Raw genomic sequence first — 21,515 nt, forward strand, 5'->3', positions numbered from 1 at the left:
ATTGCTATCTAAATACCTAACACAATAATATCCAAACTTAATCGCAATGTCACTCATATTGTAAGTAACTTATCAAGTTATTTGCGTTGAGAGTGAATTGACATCCAAAGTGCATATGTTTGCTGGGTTTTTTAGGGCACATTCAAATCCATTCATAGTTGGGGAGGGAAACCTTAAATTTCCACCTATTAAAATTGTTGATTTCTAACAAAAGATTTATTTTGCTTATAAATGTCTTGTATATGTCACTCTCAGAATCCATGGCTTGTATATGATAATTAGGGTTGCAAATGTGTCGGATCCAGGAAGAGAAATTTGCAAAATTTGGCTGTCCCTGGATCCGAACTGTCCAGACTCCCCAATGTATTTTGGGATCTGAAACCCGACCCATTTGCATCCCTAATAACAATCGATGGAATATATGACTCATGCAGCCATGCCCTTTTTGGTTTGTTAAATTCCATGGGTTGTGTAGCAATAGAGATCATTGCAGTCAATTATCTCTCTCAGAAGTTGGTTCGCTACCTTTCATGTTCTAGAATTCTTCTTTTTTGGTGACCCATTTGTGGAATATACACATCTTATTTATCTAGCTTTGTTTGTTCTCATATATAATTCTATGCATATGTTTGTTGGTTTTGTTATCCTGGGGGGCATTGGTTTCTTCACTTGGAGCCTTTAAACAAAGCCGATCTGTAATAGTAATGCATTATGGTGATATTAGCTTGCGGATGCAGGTGCGGATATGAGTGTTAATATATATATATATATATATATATATATATATATATATACCCTTCCTGTACTTCTGCAACCAAGTTTTTTTAAAGTGCCGCATCACCATATTTACACTCGTATTCGCACCTGCATCCACAACCGCACCTATGTGACATAGAATCTACGTAACAAATGCTATACTTTGAAACATAGAAGAATATCGTTGATCAATACCACTGTAGGCGACTGACTAATGGTTTTATACCAGCCAAAACCTTTATTGCTATCTAAATACCTAACACAATAATATCCAAAATTCTTGTTTAATCTAACCATGTTACACAAGCTGATTCAAGGAAAAGCACTTTGGTTAATATTAACATAAACATTACATTGCAATGTCACTCATATTGTAACTTGATATGTTATTAAAATTGTTGATTTCTAACAAAAAAATTATTTTGCTTATAAATGGCTTGTATATGTCTCTCTCAGAATCCATGGCTTGTATATGATAATTAGGGTTGCAAATGTGTCGGATCTAGGAAGAGAAATTTGCAAAATTTGGCTCTCCCGGATCTGAACTGACCTGACTCCCAATGTATTTTGGGATCCGAATCCCGACCCGTTTGCATCCCTAATGACAATCGATGGAATATATGACTCATGCAGCCATGCTCTTTTTGGTTTGTTAAATTCCATGGGTTGTGTAGCAATATAGATCAATGCACTCCTATGTCTCTCTCAGAAGTTGGTTCTCTACCTTTCATGTTCTAGGATTCTTCTTTTTTGGTGACCCATTTGTGGAATATACTTTCTTATTTATCTAGCTTTGTTTGTTCTCATATATAATTTTGTGCATATGTTTGTTGGTTTTGTTATCCTAGGGGCCATTGGTTTCTTCACTTGGAGTCTTTAAACAAAGCAGATCTGTGACAGTAATGCATTATGGTGATATTAGCTTGCGGATGCAGGTGCGGATACGAGTATTAATATATATATATATGATGCAGCGGCAATACGTAAACAAGAACAAAATTCAAACGAGCACAATCGTGCAATAAAACTTTAAAACTGATAGAAACTCAGAATTTCAATTAAGGAAAAGAACAGGAAGGTTCAAAGAAGTTTGTTTTTCATCATCCTCTCATCTCACGGTATCCAACTGAACACGTTCATGATCTGTATGCTCGCCCCTATTGAGCCTTTGCTCACCTCAAGTACCTACGCAGAGGTACCTCAACATGTCTCAAGCCCACTCCCGAAGTCTCATCCACCACATACATCCGCTCGTCTACCCCGGAGGGGCGTGGGACACGCGGTGCCGACCCTAAGTCCGGTATAGTCTGGGCTTCATGCACTGCATCATTCTTCCCTCGTTGGGAAGAAGTCGCCTTTGACAACTTATTGTCACCACAGTAGGCGTATAGATCAGACAGAAGATAGGCGAGATGTGCCAATCTTTTTGCAAGTCAAGCAAATATGCATTCGTACCCAAATGTTGGAGGATCTTAAAAGGACCATGCTTCTTGGGACTCAACTTACTGTAGGTTCTAACTAGGAAACGCTCAGGAGGAAGGTAAACCCACACTAATTGAGCGACTTTAAACTGGACATCACGACGACATTGGTCCACAAAGGCCTTGTAAGTCTGGTAACGTTTGTGAATATCACGTATATATTCATCAGCATGATTGGCATCAAGGCCTGGGTCAAAAACATTCGACAGAGGGTCTAGGTCTATCACATGAGTAGGTGAACGACCATACACTACTAGAAAAGGGGTTTTGCCCGTCGACCTGTTAATAGAGTTATTATATGCAAAGTCGGCTTGAGGCAATACTAAGTCCCAAGTTTTGATGTTTTCCCTGACAAGACTCTGAAGCAAATTCCCTAAAGTATGATTCACGACTTCAGTTTGACCATCCGTTTGTGGGTGATATGCACTACTGAATTGAAGCTTGGTTTTCAATAAAACCCATAAGGATTTTCAAAAGTGACTCAGAAAATGCTTATCACGATCTGACGTTATATAATGCGGCAACCCATGGAAACGTGCAACATCCTTAAAATAATAAGAAGCTACAAGATAGGCATATGTGGTACGCTTGCACGGGACAAAAATAGCCATTTTGAAAAACTGGTCAACCACAACTAAAATAGAGTCAAATCCATGCACGATTTTAGGAAGATCCAAATTGAAATCTATAAAAGCATGCTCCCAAAGACATTCAGGAATAGGCAACGGTATGTACAAACCATTATTCTGGCTATGACCTTTAGACACTTGACACACACGACATTGAACAAATTTAACGACATCCTTACGCTTTTTGGGCTAAAAATAGTGCTCATCCAACAATGCAATAGTCTTGTCATGTCTAAAATGCCCAGCTAATCTCCCTTCATGCAATTCTGAAATCAACTGTAGCCTAAGCGAGAATGTCGGAATACACAACTTATTTTCACAAAAAAGATAATCATTATGTATAAAAAATTATGAACTTGATAATCCTTTTGAAGAGAGGCATTCTTCCCAGACTTGTTGAAAATCAGGATCAGTCGGATACAACTCTTTACATTGTTCAAAACCAATCACTTGCACCGACATAGTCATCAAAAGACTGTTCTTCCGACTAAGGGCGTCAGCTACCTTGTTGAGAGTACCAGACTGATGATGAATAGTAAAAGTGTACTCTTGCAAGAAACTGACCCACTTAGCATGTCTAGCACTTAACTTCTTTTGACTGTTTAAATATTTTAGTGCCTCGTAATTCGTGTACAAGACAAATTCTTTATAAATAAGATAATGCCTTCAGTAACGAAGGGCTTGTACAACGGCATAAAATTCAGCATCATATGTAGAATATTGTCGCTTTACCTGAGTCAATTTTTCACTAAAAAAGGCAACAGGTTTACGATTTTGACTTAGGACAGCGTCAATCCCTACTTTAGAGGCATCACATTTCACTTCAAAAACCAAGTTAAAATCTGAAAGTGATAGAATAGGGACGCTAGTCATTTTTTTCTTAATGAGAATGAAAGCCTTATCAGTCGTCGAGGTCCATTGGAATTTAGCTCCCTTAAGGCACTCCGTGATGGGGGCCATAATGGTGCTAAAATTCCTAATGAAGTGACGATAGAAGGTAGTCAATCCATGAAAACTATGAATTTCAACCATAGTCCGTGGGGTCGGCCATTCTACAATTGCTTGTACTTTGGCAGGATCGACTTTAACACCAACAGACAATACTATAAAGCCCAAGAAAACCACATTAGAAGTAAAAAAAGCCACACTTTTTGGCATTTTTAAAAAGCTTTTCTCTTCTTAAAATTTTCAAAACTCGACGCAAATGCACTAAATGGTCAGACAAAGAACTGTAAATCAAAATATCATCAAAGTACACAACTACAAATTGTCTTAAACAAGGGCCTAACACTTGGGTCATCATGTTCATAAAGGTACTAGGGGCATTCGACAAACCAAAAGGCATAACCAACCACTCATACAACCCATCACGTATCTTGAATGTCGTTTTTCATTCATCCCCTTCTCGAATACGAATTTGGTGGTACCCACTTTTTAAATCAATTTTTGAAAAGACAGAGGCACCCACCAACATGTCAAAGATGTCATTCAACCGGGGAATAGGAAAACGGTATTTAACAGTGATGCGATTGATGGCCCTACTATCAACACACATCGCATGAATCCATCCTTTTTAGGTGTGAGTAGGGCAGGCACTGCGCAAGGACTAACACTCTCACGAATGAACCCCTTTTGCAACAACTCCCCTACTTGTCTTTGCAATTCGGCATGCTCAGACGAATTCATGCGATAAGCTGGCAAGTTATGTAGACTCGACCCAGGGATAAAATCTATTGCATGTTGCACAACCCTCATTGTAGGTAACCCATCAGGAAGGTCTTTATGCATGATATCCTTAAACTCTTCCACAAGAGGGGCAACCTCAGCAGGGATGGACAACGAAGTACTCAAAACAGGTTTGGCCAACAAGGCATAGCAATAACCCTCATTCCTACATTGATTCAAAAAAGTTTTGTAGGATAGGCCTGCAAGTCTAAGGAATCGCTCCAGCTTATCTACAGTCGGAAAACCTGTTTATTTTATAGGGAGTAGGATTATTTTATGTCCCTTGAATGTAAAAGAGTACATGTTTTTTACGACCATCATGAGTAGTCTTACGATCGAACTGCCAAGGTCGCCTTAAAAGAATATGGCATGGACTCATAGGAGCCATATCACACCAAACCTCATCTTGGTAATGCTCCCCCATTAAAAACTTGACTAGACAACATTGGGTGATGGGAACTTCATTATTTTTTTTAAACCAAGTCATCTTATAAGGATGAACACATTTTTTCGTTTTTAAATTGAGGGTTGACGCAACACTTTCAGAAATCATATTTTCACAAGCTTCAGTATCAATAATGACATCACACACATGACCCTCACAATTATACCTAGTTCTAAAAATATTATTTCGCAACCACTTAGATGTAGTTGACTCATGAGGGATAGTCAAAACATGACGAATGGACAACATGTTTTCAACGTCACCATCAAATTCTATGACCTCCTCTTTGTCCTCTCTCTCAACAGGTGATCCACTCTCACTAGATGACTCAGACTCAGTTGCAGGCTCAACTAAATGGGTTTTCTTAGTCATGGTAGGACACTTTGATGCCACATGTCCTAACTCTTGACACCTAAAACAACGAATGGTGGAATCAGCAAGCTTAGTTTTGGACCTAGTGTTGTAGGCTGGCCATGACTGGTTAGACTTGTTGGAATTAACTTTGGTGGAAAATTTTGAGTCTTCCTTCTTTGAGGAGCTTGCTTCCCTAGTTGGAAAACTCGACTTAGATCGACCAAACTTGTCATTCCTAGAGGCCTTGAACTCTTATTTCCTTTTCAATTTTTCCTCCACATTCATGGCATAATTGCTTGCCTGATCTATTGACTCTACTGTAATGCAACTAAATTCGTCAGAAATAGCACGGCAATGGCCAGAAATATACCTAGTAACCTGTTGTCGTGCAATCTCCATAATTTGCACTTATAGGGATAGACGGTGGAATTCTACAGTGTACTCCGCCACGGTACGGGTCCCTTGACACAAATTCAGGTACTTCTTGTAAGCTCTCTCTGCGTGGTCTTAAGGCACGAACTTGGCTTGCATCAGCTTCTGCATTTCATCCTAGGTCTGCACTCGTTCATGTCCCTGTCTCTCCCTCGATCTCTGGAACTCGACCCACCACGTTTATGCTAGGCCCCTCAGTTGTGTGGACGCCAAGGAGACACGTTGGTGCTCAGCCACATAGTGATAATCGAAGAAGAATTGTATTGCCTAGGCCCAATCAAAAAATTGCTCTGCATCAAATTTGCCCACGAACTCCGGAAGGTCCAACGTCACTTCATAAGTGGTAGAGTGCTCATGTGCTCTGTGCTGACGACGATCTACAATTCCTGGAGGGTGCTCATGCCAGAAGGTGTCATCTTCCAAGTCAAGAAAGCCCTCTTCATTGTTGTCTCGATCGACGTGCTGCTAGGGGCGTCGATCTCTATCACCCTGTGGCAGGTGCTTAGGGCACGCCTGCTCATGTTGTACCTATACTGGTGCTATTGGAGGCGGTCTTAGTCGGTCCCTAGCAGGAGGTGGAACCGGTTGAAATTGCTACTGAGGATCTGGTGGAGGGATTGGGTGTGTAATAAGGTTACAGTGTGGATTTGGATAATGGGTGGTTTGGGTTAGGATTTGGGTTTGGATAATAGTTTTGGGTTGGATTTGGATAAGGTATTTGGATTGGATTTTGGGTTGGATAAGGGGTTTGGATTTAGGTAGGATAATGGGTTCGGATTTGAGTTGGATTTGGGTTTGGGTAGGGGGTTTGGATTTGGTTTTTATTGTAATTTGAAATTGAACTCGATTGGATTTGGACCGGGTTTGAACCTAAACTAATTTGCGGACCCCGATTTGAATAGGTTGGATCTTGGATCGAGTTGTGGGGGTAAAAGCCTTGGTTTGAACTCAATTTATGATCCATATTATTATGGGTTTGGTTCTGACCCGGTCCAAAATGAAACGAAGGTTCCGTCTGGGTCCGATTTAGGTCTGGGTTGGTCTCGGATCGCATATTTGGACCAAAAATACTTTGTTGGACCTGATTCAGGAGTAGCCCCAAGTCAAATCCAACTGGGTTAGCTGAGTAAAGGGTCTCGGACCCTAGACCCGATCCCCAAAAATTGGTCCTTGGGGTCTAAATCTCGCCCCAAAAGCCCCATAGACCGGTTTGGGTCCAATTGGACCCAGGTTGGCCCAAGGGGGGGTGCGGTTTTCCTGACTGTTGGGGATCTGCGGGTGGCCCTTCAGAGAACTGAGCCTCCCGCGGGACTTGGCCCATCAGAAAGCTCTGGTCGGTGCTGGAAATTCCATCATCGGTCGTTCCTTGTTGTAGGCAGCCACCGCCGGAAAGATCTGGTGCTGGAAAGGGGGGCTGACCACTCGACATTGGGGTTGTCGGTTTTGGAAGGACAGGCTGGTCGGCGTCCCTGCGCAGGCCCACTCCGGCGTGTTCAGAGTTCACGATCGGGGACGGCTCTCCTATTAGTTGACCACTCATCGCATCTGGTTCGTCTTGGCATTGTTTGGAGGGCGTCAGCCACCATCGTAGCCATGTAGTTGACGGCATCCGGTGATCGTACGAATCCCGCATGGTTGAAGGCTGCCGAACTTGAATCGGGGGTGTCTCCCAAATCAGTTTTTTTGTGATGCATCGCTGCCTCATGCGCTTCCACCGACAATTCAAGGTTCGATATTTTGTCATCTATTCCATCCAGCCATTTCGACATACCTGCCATCATGACAAACATGCGCATCATATGATCTTCGTTGTTTGTTTTCGATCTTTCTTTTTCTTTTTTTCTTTCGCTCATAGGATCATCCCTTGCTTCTTGTGCCATGACAACGAACAAGGAGAACAAACCTAAGCTCTGATACCACTTTGATGCAGCGGCAATACGTAACCAAGAACAAAATTCAAACGAGCACAATCGTGCAAAGAAATTTTAAAATCGAAAGAAACTCAGAATTTCAATTAAGGAAAAGAAAATGAAGGTTCAAAGAAGTTTGTTTTTCATCCTCCTCACATCTCATGGTACCCTATTTCCTATATATATATATATATATATATATATATATATATATATATATATATATATATATATATATATATATATATATATATATATATATATATATAGGAACAACTACGCCTTCATCCCAAAACAATTGGGGTCGGCGATATGAACCAAAAAAGAAAATCATTCTGGGTCTTCCACATGAATCCTTCTCCTCCAATCATTTTTGATCCAATGCCATGTCCTCGGTGAGGTTCAAAGCATTCATATCCTTTCCTATCATCTCCATCCATGTCTTCCTAGGCCTACCCCGACTTCTTTTAACTAATATATTTTTCCATTTTTCCATCCTTTTAACTGGAGCATCATTAGGCCTTCGCCGAATATGTCCAAACCACCATAAACGATTCTCTCTCATCTTATTTTCAATGGGTGCAACGCCTACCTTCTTACGTATTTCCTCATTCTGAATCTTATCTTTTATTGTATTTCCACACATCCATCTAAGCATACGCATCTCAGCTACACTCATTTTTTGAATATGATGTCTCTTGGCAGCCCAACATTTCGTACCATATAGTAAAGCGGGCCTAATAATCGTCCTATAAAACTTTTCCTTCAACCACAATGCATTTTACGATCGCACAACACTCCAGTTGCACTTTTCCATTTCATCCACCCAACCTTTATCCTATGATTTACATCTCCATCAATTTCTCCATACTTTTTAATGATAGATCCCAAATATTTGAAACACTCAGCCACCAGTATTTCTTGCTCACCAAGCTTCACTACACTCCCATCACTACTTCGTTGCTTACTAAACCAACATTCCATATATTCTGTCTTACTCTTACTCAACTTAAAACCTCTTGCTTCCAATGTCTGTCTCCATATATATATATATATATATATATATATATATATATATATATATATATATATAAAGTTTCCTGGATACGGATCCAAGATCCGTTACAAAGGATCCAAATAAAAAAAGAAACAAAAAACTGGATAATTATCCAAATGAACACGTTCATGATCTGTATGCTCGCCCCTATTGAACCTTTGCTCGCCTTGAGTACCTACGCAGAGGTACCTCAATATGTCTCGGGCCCACTCCTGACGTCACATCCACCACATCCATACGCTCGTCTACCCCGGAGGGGCGTGGGACCCGTGGTGCCGACCCCGTGTCCAGTATAGTCTGGGCTTCCTACTCCTGCACTGCATCTATCTATATATATACCCTTCCTGTACCCCGGCACTCAAGTTTTTTTAAAGTACCGCATTGCCATATTCACACTCGTATCCGCACTTGCATCCGCAACCGCACCTATATGACATAGAACCTACTTAACAAATTCTATATTTTGAAACAAAAAAGAATATTGTTGATCAACTACTTCACATTTGAATATTTATGAATATGATGTATATGGTGAAGCAACTATGCTGAGTATGAAATCAACACACCCAACTACCAATAATTAACAAATAGATTTGTTGTAACATATTATAATTATATACTACTAAGTCAATACCAGTATAGGCGACTGACTGATGGTTTTATACCAGCCAAAACCTCTATTGCTATCTAAATACCTAACACAATAATATCCAAACTTCTTGTTCAAGCTAACATGTTACACAAGCTGATTTAACTGGCCTTAACCAAGGAAAAGCACTTTGGTTAATATTAACATTAACATTACATCACAATGTCACTCATATTCTAAGTAACTTATCAAGTTATTTTGCATTGAGAATGAATTGACATCCAAAGTGCATATGTTTGCTGTTTTTTTTAGGGCACATTCAAATCCATTCATAGTTGGGGAGGGAAACCTTAAATTTTCACCTATTAAAATTGTTGATTTCTAACAAAAAATTTATTTCGCTTATAAATGGCTTGTATATGTCTCTCAGAATCTATTGCTTGTATATTGATAATTTGGGTTGCAAATGTGTCGGATCCAGGAAGAGAAATTTGCAAAATTGGGCTGTCCCGGATCTGAACTGACCCGACTCCCAATGTATTTTGGGATCTGAAACCCAACCCGTTTGCATCCCTAATGACAATTGATGGAATATATGACTCATGCAGCCATGCTTTTTTTGGTTTGTTAAATTCCATGGATTTTGTAGCAGTAGAGATCAATGTAGTCAATTATGTCTCTCTCAGAAGTTGGTTCACTACCTTTCATGTTCTAGGATTCTTCTTTTTTGGTGACCCATTTGTGGAATATACACGTCTTATTTATCTAGCTTTGTTTGTTCTCATATATAATTCTATGCATATGTTTGTTGGTTTTGTTATCCTGGGCATTGGTTTCTTCACTTGGAGTCTTTAAACAAAGCCGATCTGTAATAGTAATACATTATGGTGATATTAGCTTGGGTAGGAAGGGGAAAAGGAGAAGAGAATTATGCTAGGGCTTGGAATCAAAAGTTCAACCTTCATTTCTCTTTATTACCATCTCTTGGCATCTTTTAGCTTGAAAAATATTTTTCCCTCTACTTTTTAGTTACACCCTACCCTTGCTAGTCAATAAAAATAGTCACCAAGATGTGGTAAAACTTTGCTTCGATAGTCAAATCCCCTTCAAGTTGGGGTGAAGACATCTATAATCTCCAACTTACATCGAATGTAAATGTTTGGTCTTCCAATTGATTTGGTAAAGTCACCAGCTATTTGAAGCTAGGTCTAATTTTAATACTTCCTCATCAACAGTTTTGCACACAAAATTAGTTTCATTACTTTTACTTTCTTGGAATGCAGGATTTGATGCATGCCATCAAAATAGTGGATGGTTAAAAGCTTTTGCATCAACCTTTGACATGCTATAGCTCTCTATTGGGGATCATGATTAGCCTTTTCAAAGTCCCCACGTTGCTCCACAAGAATACCTGTTCTTCCTATTATATGGTCCTTTGAGTTTTTGCTTGTCATTAGCACTTCAAAGTATTCACCTTGCCTTTTGTGTGATGGCTGCCTCTCTATTCCTTCTTGGCTCATGGCTAGACTTTGTCACCACGTTCTTTTTTGTGCTTGACCATAAGGCCTAGTTGCCTCATGTTGGACCTTACTAAGTCTCTAAATTGCTCCACAGGTGAACCTGTTCATTTTATGATGTGATCCTTTGAGCTTTTCTTTGTTACTAGCACTTCAAAGTATTCAGCCTTGCCTTTTGTGTGTTAACTGCTCAATCTATTCCTTCTTTTCTCAAATTTGTCAGACTTAAAAATTATCCACTCTCCTCCCTAATCGGCTTCAGTGAGGCCAATAATAATCAAAGGATTATCGTATCTTTTGTCGTACTTTAGCCCATCATTTAGTGTTCCTTTGAGATATATCATAGTACACTTTATGACTTTTATATCCTCTTGGATCATGCATAAACTGTGATACTTGGTTAACAATATATGAAATGTGTGGGCGGGTGAAAGTTAGTTGGTGCAGGTTTAGACATCAGACGACAATCCCTCATTCCAGCCTTAATAAATCCACTTCATGTTCCTGCTGAGACAAACATTCTTTGCTCATTCTTAACCACTTCCACTCCTAGGAAATATTTCAATTCACCTAGGTCCTTCGTCTGAAACTTTCTTTTCTTTTACTTATTTTATGGCTCAAGCATGTGTCCATTGTCATAATGTCATCAACATATATGAGAAGAATAGTTATTCAATGATCTCCATCGCAAGTAAATAAAGAATAATCCACTTGGCTTCTTGGAATCCAAAGGCCTTGATTTCATCTGAAAATCTCTGAAACTAGGTTTTTAAAGTTTGTTTCCATATAAAGATCTTTTCTAACTTGCACACCTTTTTTTACGGGATCACCTTCCGCATAACTTGGTGGTGGTTCCATGTATACTTGTATAGACTTCTTCCTTATGGTCTCCATATAAGAATGCGTTTTTCACATTCATTTGAAGCAATGGCCAATCATGTATCATGGCTAATGATAATACCAACCGAATTGTCCCCATTTTGATTATGAGGTTAAAGGTTTAGTCATAATGTGACCTTATTCCTAAGTATATCCCCATTTACGCCCTGCTACATTTTTATCATGGGGTCTACTTACTATATCCCAAGTATTAGATGAAAACACAAAGCAACACAGATCAGATCAAAGGCTTTTCGACATAAGATCGAAAGATCCAAATCTGAATGGATTGGGTCAGATCAAAGGCCTTTTGACATAAGATCTGACATCTATGTAACGCCGACCTCACTGCCCCTGTGTCGCACCTGCACCCAACTCAACCACACTGCGGTCCATTTTTGTCCAAAAGTAGATTCAGTTAACCCTAACCAAGTCCAATTTTACCTATATTATATATATTAATACATAAATATGCACACATACATAAATATAGCGGAATGAAAACCTCCTCCTGTAAAATTGGTCCCAAACCTACCAAACGAAGTTTTTTTGGTTTTTTTTTTTCAAAATTCTGATCGTACAGATGTGCTTGATTGATTTACTAGATCAAAATTCTAACCGTGATTTTTGAAGCTTATGAAAACCTATTCATGCATCAGAATCAAATGCTCCAGGAACTGATTCCTATAAAAATAAGCATATAGATTACATTTGTACGGACAGAATTTGCTTATTTTTATAGGAATCAGTTCTTGGAGCATTTGATTCTGATGCATCAATAGGTTTTTATAAGCTTCAAAAAACAACAGTGTACGGCCAGAATTTTGATCTTAGTGTCGATTTCTAGTAAATCAATCAAACACGTTCGTATGGTCAGAATTTTGAAAAAAACACTAAAAATCCAGTAAAACATCTACACCAAAAATTTAATAAAATGTTCATTTGGTAAGTTTGGGATGGTTTTCCATTAGGGAGGTTTTCAAAATCTTATATATATATATATATCCGCACCTCCGGAGCAGTGTGGTGGTATTTATTTATTGATGAGGAATATCAATTGTAGATTGTTAATTTGATTTATTGCATAATTTATGCATGATGAATTGATATAATTATTGTTTTTATTTTATTAGTGTTAACTTGTTTTTTTTGCCATTGCTATATAGCAATGGTAATATACTTGACCCGATGGGCATTTTTCCGAAAATCCAACCTTACGGATGTGTTCTGCATGATCAATTCACTAGAAATCAACTCTTGGATCATGCATTTTGGTTGAAAAAAATGATTTTGGAGCCTCAAAAGTTTTAAAAAATTGTAGACCATTGATTTTGAAACCTTATAAAAACCTATCCACGGATTGGAATCAAATGATCCAAGACCTAATTCCTATGAAAACAAACATGTAGAATGCAAGAATTTCAAAAAAACACAATTTTTTAAAAACCCCATTGTACGGGTCAGGATGGATGGTGCGGGGTAACTTCTCATCTTCCTATATATATATATATATATATATATATATATATATATATATATATATATATATATATATATATATATATATATATATATATATATATATACCCTTCCCGCACCCAATTTTTTTTAAAGTGCCACATCTTCACCCGCACCTATCTGACATCTACACTCCATATTCAATATTCAAGTCCAATAAATATAAATGGTTCGAAGGCCATTCTATGTAAGATTTTGGCCTCAAGGTCTAAACAACCACAACTCCAAAGAACCATAGGTCTCTCTCTCTCTCTCTAGAACGATCTCAACAGTGGAGAGAAAAAAGCCTACTGCTGGAATAATGGCATAAAGAGGGGATGATCAGATCTGGTACGGGAAAGTAATATGGAGAGAAAAAACAGATTTAATTGTGGATTGGATCTGATATAAAAAAGAAAAGGGTGACGATGAGGGAAATATATCAGATCTGATTAAATCAGTTCTGATTTGCAAGTGGAGTATGATGCCATGAAAGTTTTCCCCAGTTGACACCAGGGATGCACGCTAGTTCGAGCAGAGCTTAGGCTCGCTCCAATAAAAAAACTAGTTCAATCTCGGCTTGAGCTGACCTTGGCTCAGCTTGGCTCGGGCTCGAGCCAAGCATTTTTCTATTTAAAAAAAAACTGAACTGCACTGAAAACAGTGGATTTTGAATTACTCACCTCCTCCGTAAAAGGCTAATACCTTACCCGTCTGATCAAGCCCATTCAATGTGCTAAATTTGCAAACATAAATTGTACATATACTATACTATGTTCAAGTGTGCATTATGTAACTACGCAAACCGATTTTAATTGCCTGGTCAAACTCTGCTCGTTTATCTACCTTAAGGTGTTCGAGCTGAGTCTGAGCTACCTCAGCTCATTGTGCATCCCTAGTTGACATACCTGAACATATTAGGTCCCATTTTTTGTTCTGCCCCATAATTTTAAAGTGTTTTATGATAGATCTGAACCTTTGGATGTGTTTAGCATGCTCGATTGAGTGAAAATAGACTCTTGGATCATGTTTTTTGGACAAAAAAACATGATTTTATTAACCAGGGAAAACTGGTACGTTCATAGCCATTTATTTTAGATCACCGGAAAAACCTGTATACAGGTCAGATTACCGTGATCTAAAAGCCGGTTCCCACTAAACAAAACTTGTAGATCACATCTATGGTTTTAGATGTGAGGAAAAAAACCCAAAAGGTGGGCGTACACACACACACACATATATATATATATATTAGGGTAACATGGTTTTGATATTTTACCAAAATACCCTTCACAAATAATGTAAATGTAATACATAAAATACAAACATATCCCCTTCCTAATCCAACATGTTTTCCTAATAGATACCTCATCATACCCAAGGTTGTGAGTATGATATCGTAACCGGTATCAGTCGGGCTCAAAGTAAGTGTTGAAGGTAAGGTGAGATGTGCAGCAACCGAGGTAGAGAGAGAGAAAGAAAGAGAGAGAGAGAGAGACGGCTGGAGAATAATAGAACTTCATACTTTCAATTAGGGCTAATCTCTATATTAAATAGAGATAGTCCAAGGAACGCAATTACACCCAGGTCCCTCATTAAAGAATAAGATTCAAATAACCTCTAGTTTAGAAAAACTTATTTACTAAAAACCTCTTAGTCTCAACACTCCCCCTCAAGCTGGAGCATAGATATCAATCATGCTCAGCTTGTCACAACACTTTGAGAAATTTGGTCTCGCCAAGGCTTTGGTAAAAACATCAGCTATTTGATCTTCGAAAGATACATGATCGGTGCAGATATACCCAGCCTGAACCAAGTCGCGGATATAGTGACAGTCAACTTCAATATGTTTAGTCCTTTCATGAAACACTGGATTGTTGGCAATATATGTAGCAGCCCTATTGTCACACATCATCAACATAGGTAGGGATACTTTCTCCTGAAGCTCGGTCAAGACTGATTTTATCCACATAATCTCAGTTGTAGTCTAGGCCATTGCTCGGTATTCAGATTCAGCACTCGACCTGGCTACAACGGTTTGTTTTAGACTCCTCCAGGTAACAAGATTTCCTCCCACAAACACACAAAATCCAGATGTTGACTTCCTATCTTCAACAGATCCTGCATAATCCGCGTCAGTGTAAGCAACAACATCCAAAGATGGATTTCGTTTAAACAACAGACCTTTACCAGGAGATGCCTTTAAGTACCGAATAACCATCATAGTTGCATCCCAGTGAACTTTTGTAGGTTTGTCCATGAACTGACTTATTTTACTCACAGCTAATGAAATGTCAGGTCTAGTAACAGTCACATATAGTAACTTACCCACCAAGGATCTAAAGCTGGCACTGTCCACATACTCAGACTTTTCATCGAACATGTGAGTTTTGGGATCCATTGGAATATTAGCTGGCTTGGCTCCTAGCATTCCAGTCTCTTTTAATAAGTCCAACACATACTTTCTTTGAGACAACACTAAGCCCTCTTTGTTTCTTGCAACTTCGATACCCAGAAAATATCGAAGGTGACCAAGATCTTTAGTAACAAAGTGTTTCTGAAGATGATCTTTTGTGGTAGAAATATCTTGGGCACTGCTCCCTGTTAATATGATGTCATCGACATATACCACCATAACAACAATTCCAGCAATGGTTTTCTTGATGAACAAGGAGTGATCTGAAGCTGACCTGACAAAGCCAAAACTCGACATTACTTCAAATAATTTGTGAAACCATGCCCTTGGACTCTGCTTCAGGCCATAAATAGCCTTCTTCAACTTGCACACCTTCTTACACTCCCCCTGAACCTCGAAGCCTGGGGGTTGTTGCATGTAGACAGTTTCATGCAAATCCCCATACAAAAAGGCATTCTTGACATCCAACTGAAACAAGGGTCATCCATGGTGCACAGCAACAGAAAGAACAAGACGAATAGTGCCAAGATGAGCAACTGGGGAGAAAGTTTCAAAAAAGTCAACACCATAAGTCTGAGTATACCCTTTTGCAACCAACCGGGCTTTGTACCGTTCAATTGACCCATCCGAGTTGTATTTAATGATATATACCCATTTGCAGCCAACAATATCTGCATCAGTTGGAGGATCCACCAAATCCCAAGTGCCCCTAAAACATAGGGCATCCATCTCATCCTTCATAGCCTGCATCCATTTGGGGTCGAATAAAGCCTGACTGTGATGAAGCGGAACAGAGGAGGCAGACAAAGCCGAGATAAAATTCTTCATAGAAGCCCCAAGATTAACTTCAGAAACAAACTGAGAAATGGGATGAAGGGTGCACTGTCTTTTCCCTTTTCGCAAAGCAATAGGAAGATCCTCATCAATAGCAGAAACTTCAGTATGCTCAGAGATACTTGCTTTAGGAGAAGGAGATAATGGGGGCATGGAGGTAGGTGGTAACCTGTGAGTATACACTATAGGAGGGTTTCTGTATCGAGACTCCCCAGAGGATGGAGCCACATGCTTTGGAGTGAACGACTCTAAAGGAAAAGGGGGAATTGGCAGAGGAAAAACATCACCCTGACTATCTTGTAACCTTGGAGTAGTACTCGAAAATTAAGGAATAGACTCAAAGAAGGTAACGTCCGCACTGACATACTCTTTATGAGATATAGGGTCATAACAACGATATCCTTTTTGGTTCTTAGGATACCCAAGGAAAACACATTTAATAGATTGTGCAGCAAGTTTATCTCGATCAGGACCCAGCTTATGCACAAAACACACACATCCGAAAACTTTAGGGGGGATAGGAAAGAGAGGAGACTCTGGATGGAGAATTTGAATTGGGATCTGGTCTTCTATAGAACTTGACGGCATGCGATTTATAAGAAACCCGGTTGTCAAAACCGCATCGCCCTAGTATGTAGCAGGCATATTGGATTGAATCATAAGGCACCGAGCAACATTAAGGATTTGTCTATGTTTCCTCTCAGCCACCCCATTTTGCTGGGAGGTATGGGGACATGTAAATTGAGGTTGAATCCCATTAACAGAGTAGAATTGAAGTAAGTCTTTGGATTTGAACTCAAGAGCATTATCAGTGCGAACAATTTTAACACATGTCAAATTGAGTTTTTATCTCTGCAATTAAAGATTTAAGAATGATAGGACCTTGAGACCGATCTTTTAACAGGAACACCCACGATAGTCTCAAGAAGTCATCAACAATAACTAGATAATAACGACATTGAGACCTATTCGGAATCCTACTCGGACCCCACACATCTACATGAAGAAGATCAAACAATCCTTGACTTTATGGACTCTGACTGGAGGGAAAAGAGCTTCGACAATGTTTTCCCAATTGACATGTTTCACATTGAAAAGAAACTGAGGGAGGTATATGAGGAATGACACGACGAAGTTTTGTCACTGGAAGGTGACCCAAACGATGATGCCACAATAGAGGACTTGAGGATGATGTAACATCAGAATAGGCTGAAACCTCTGGTTGGTGTAGGTAATACAGACCACCTTCCTCATAGCCACCACCAATCCTTTTCCCCGTCAGCAGGTCCTGAAAGGTGCATCCCATAGGATCAAAAATTACTCTACAATTCAACTCTTTTGTCATTCGACTGACGGATAATAAATTTTGTGGAAACGAAGGAGCATGAAGAACATGCGACAATTGAAGAGTAGGGGTAATAGACATGTTTCCCTGCCCTACAATTGGGGAAGAGCTACCATCAGCAAGACGTACCCCTTTTTGACCTGTCACAGGTTTTAAACTCACAAAGTTGCTCGAGTTTCTGCACAAGTGACCAGAGGCTCCAGAATCAATGACCCACCGACCATCTTGAGCAGATAGGCCATCACCTGGCCGAGCACACAACCTCCGCAACAGAAGACTTCGAATTGGATGGTCGTAAAGCAAGGAGCTCGTCATATTCAGCCCTGCTAAGAGTTACACAATCATTGGAGGAATCTGCATCTGATTTAACCACTTGAGCCATAATATAAACTAATGGGCTTGATTCACAAAATGCAGGAGCAACCACACGCGCATACCCACAATCAACAACAAGCCCGACTATATCAAGTTTTGACTTCACCAATGAAATCTGAGAAACACGACCTTCGACTGTTCAGATCCAAACTTCACATATAATTTTAAAGAAACTTGACCAAAACCTTCCACCTCAACCAAGGATGACTATAGGTTGTAAATCAAGATCACACATACAACACAACTTAAAATGTGTTACCATCACACATCCGCCACTACGACAACCAGTAGCAGCCCCCAACACAGAACCTCACTTCAAAAGACAAGGTTCCCACAAACAGAATATTTTTCAACACAGCAGGAAATCACACCTGCTGATTCCAAAAAAAAAAAAATTCAAACATCAACTGAGTCAAAAGGATCACGACACAGCACCCAGCTGCTTGTTAAATAGAATCTGAGCACAACCAGCGATAACATGAGCAGAAACAAAATAATTTTTTTTACGTCATCTGCTCCCAGCCATATATATCATGACAGCAAAAAAAAATCAATTTTACGACTGTATTTTCTGATCAGCAGCAGCCTCAACGCAATACAGTCACAGCACCAGCACACACGACCTGTGCAAAAGTTTCCCTCCTGCTTCACACTTCACGACCAACATCATCCACGACCACGACAGGCTGAATACCACGACTACAATAGGTTGTCTACTACGACTATACATCCACCACTATAGAGATGCATATCACAACTACGATAGAGATGCATACCTCGACTGCACATCCACCACGAATATGCCTCTGATTCATGCTAGAAACTGGAGACTTATTCAACATCCACTCTATCCCCATTGACTCACTTTGAAATCACATCCAACACAGTTGGATCACCATATGAAGAACCCGATCCAGACTGCAGTTTGGATCGATCGTATTGCTTGCTCCTTCCACGCACAAATACCTCGACTTTCACAAGTTGTAGATGTTGACAACGATCACCATCTAATCTGCTTCAGATCACTGGTTCACTGGTTCACGATGATAAGACAACTTTTTTTTTGCAATCACTCGAACTTGGCGCAGGGCACGAGATCACGCTCCCAAGAACGATGGCTCTGATACCATGTTGAAGGTAAGGTGAGATGCGCAGCAACCGAGGTAGAGATAGAGAAAGAAAGAGAGAGACATAGAGAGGCGGCTGGAGAATAATAGAACTTCATACTTTCAATTAGGGCTAATCTCTATATTAAATAGAGATAGTCCAAGGAACACAATTACACCCAGGTCCCTCATTAAAGAATAAGATTCAAATAACCTCTAGTTTAGAAAAACTTATTTACTAAAAACCTCTTAGTCTCAACAGTAAGATTGTATCGTATTGTAAAATATCATAAATTTTTAATATAAAAAATCTAAAACAATAAAAATATTAGCAAAAATCTTTAAAAAAATTATATCATGTGGAACAATGATGAATTGCATAAAATACAACCATAAAATCACATATAAAGCATTTACGTTTCTATGAAGCCGCACAAGACATCATCAAACATCAACTAATATAGAATCATAGATAATATTGCATGCATATCTCACAAGAACAATGCAAAATATTAAATATAACATGCCACAAGACTCATACTTTCAAATTATATAAAAAAATAAAATAACCAACTTTATGAACAATTTAGTATTAAATAACCAAGTTTTTTTAAAATATATGTAAAACCTCAATAATCATTATCATTATCTTCTTATTCTTATCTTCCTTCTTCGACATTATGTGGGTATTCATCATCCACCTCCTGTACTCCTTTCATGTTAATCTACTGAATGTCCTTTTTATTCAAAAGAGTTATTGCTTCTTCTTCAATCCATGCATCTAATTCATTAAAATATTTCAAATTGATAGGATTGAATTGTTCTTTGTGCCTATTTGATGATAACTTTTCGATTTGGGTAAAAAGATGACATAAAAAAATTAAAATTAGTTGGGTTTTGAATTATAAAAAAGAAATTAAATAAACCCATGACAATGATAAATAAACTTTATAATTGTATATATCTCTACCTCAGTCGTAAGTTGTAGCGAACGTAGATGAGGTCATTGAGCATTTTATGCTCCAATTTATTTCTTCTTTTAGTAAGGATTTGCTCAAAGACTCTAGTTTCTCTCGCATTTACTTGCACTACATGTTTGGTTAAGAATACGAATGACAAAAGCTCTCAAATTTGAAACATCACTTCTAAACTTGGCCCACCACATGTTTGAAAAAAAAATAAGAACATGAGAAATCAATACGACAATAATAGGTATAATCATACAAAACATGATAACTAAATAACAATGTAAAATTAAAATCTAGCAATTGCACTACGAATCAATTCAGCACCACCAGTGTACTTTCTCATTAGGCTCAAAACCCATGCATGATTGTAAATAAATTTAGTATTTTTTTTGCAGCATTCAATTGTCCGTATTATATGATATATGCTATCGACACGCATGAAATCTATGCAATGGGCAGCACACGGGGTTTAAAAGAATCACTCAAAATTTTCTATAAATTCTTTACATGTTGCCCTATAATTTGTTGCAACCTCTTGCACGACCTGATAAAAAACTCTAAGTAATACATCTGTTGTCTTGGACGTATGTCTTCACTTTTACGTTAATATCCAAAACTTTTTTCTCTTAAAGCATGATATGAATGCACATTATATCTAGGCCTGATACTTGTTATGACATCTGTCATGACCTGAAAATAAACGAAATGTCGCATTGAAAGGAATGCAGATATCATGGAATCATCTTTCAAACTCTATATTTGTCTACTCGACTGAATGTTGAGGAGTCATAGTTGTACAAATGTCGAGTTGCTCTCAGGGGCAGTCCTAAGAGGGAAAAAACTCTTAATAGATCCTTTAGCTTTACCTTTCTCTCGAAGAACTTTTTCTTCCTCTTCTTTCTCCTCGTCCTTTTCTTTTTGTGCTTGTGGTGGCACTACTACTGGCACCAGCCACACCTTTTCTCTTCGCTAAAGAACTTATGATTTGCCCTGGCTAAATGATGCCTCAATCGAGCGATACCATTCGAAAAAGAATTTTGACAATAGTGCACCTGATTTTTAATTGGTTTTCACTCACTACTTAGAGTGCCCCATATCCTTTGATGCTATCTTTCTCCTAAAAAACTCAATAATAAGCAAAAAATAGGGATTTTTTACCTCAACCCACTTGAGTGAAAACATGATGGAAATGCACTCTTG

The 21,515-nt window shown here is 38.8% G+C and overlaps 1 protein-coding gene across 3 annotated transcripts in view; it reads left to right on the forward strand.

Moving 5' to 3' along the window:
- Nucleotides 1-21,515, forward strand: part of LOC149851417 (protein VERNALIZATION 1-like) — a 65,974-nt gene that overhangs the window by 36,555 nt on the left and 7,904 nt on the right. The window lies entirely within an intron of this gene.

Source organism: Nuphar pumila, chromosome 1 (genome assembly GCF_984573655.1).
Source record: "Nuphar pumila chromosome 1, dmNupPumi1.hap1.1, whole genome shotgun sequence".
Taxonomy (NCBI): domain Eukaryota; kingdom Viridiplantae; phylum Streptophyta; class Magnoliopsida; order Nymphaeales; family Nymphaeaceae; genus Nuphar; species Nuphar pumila.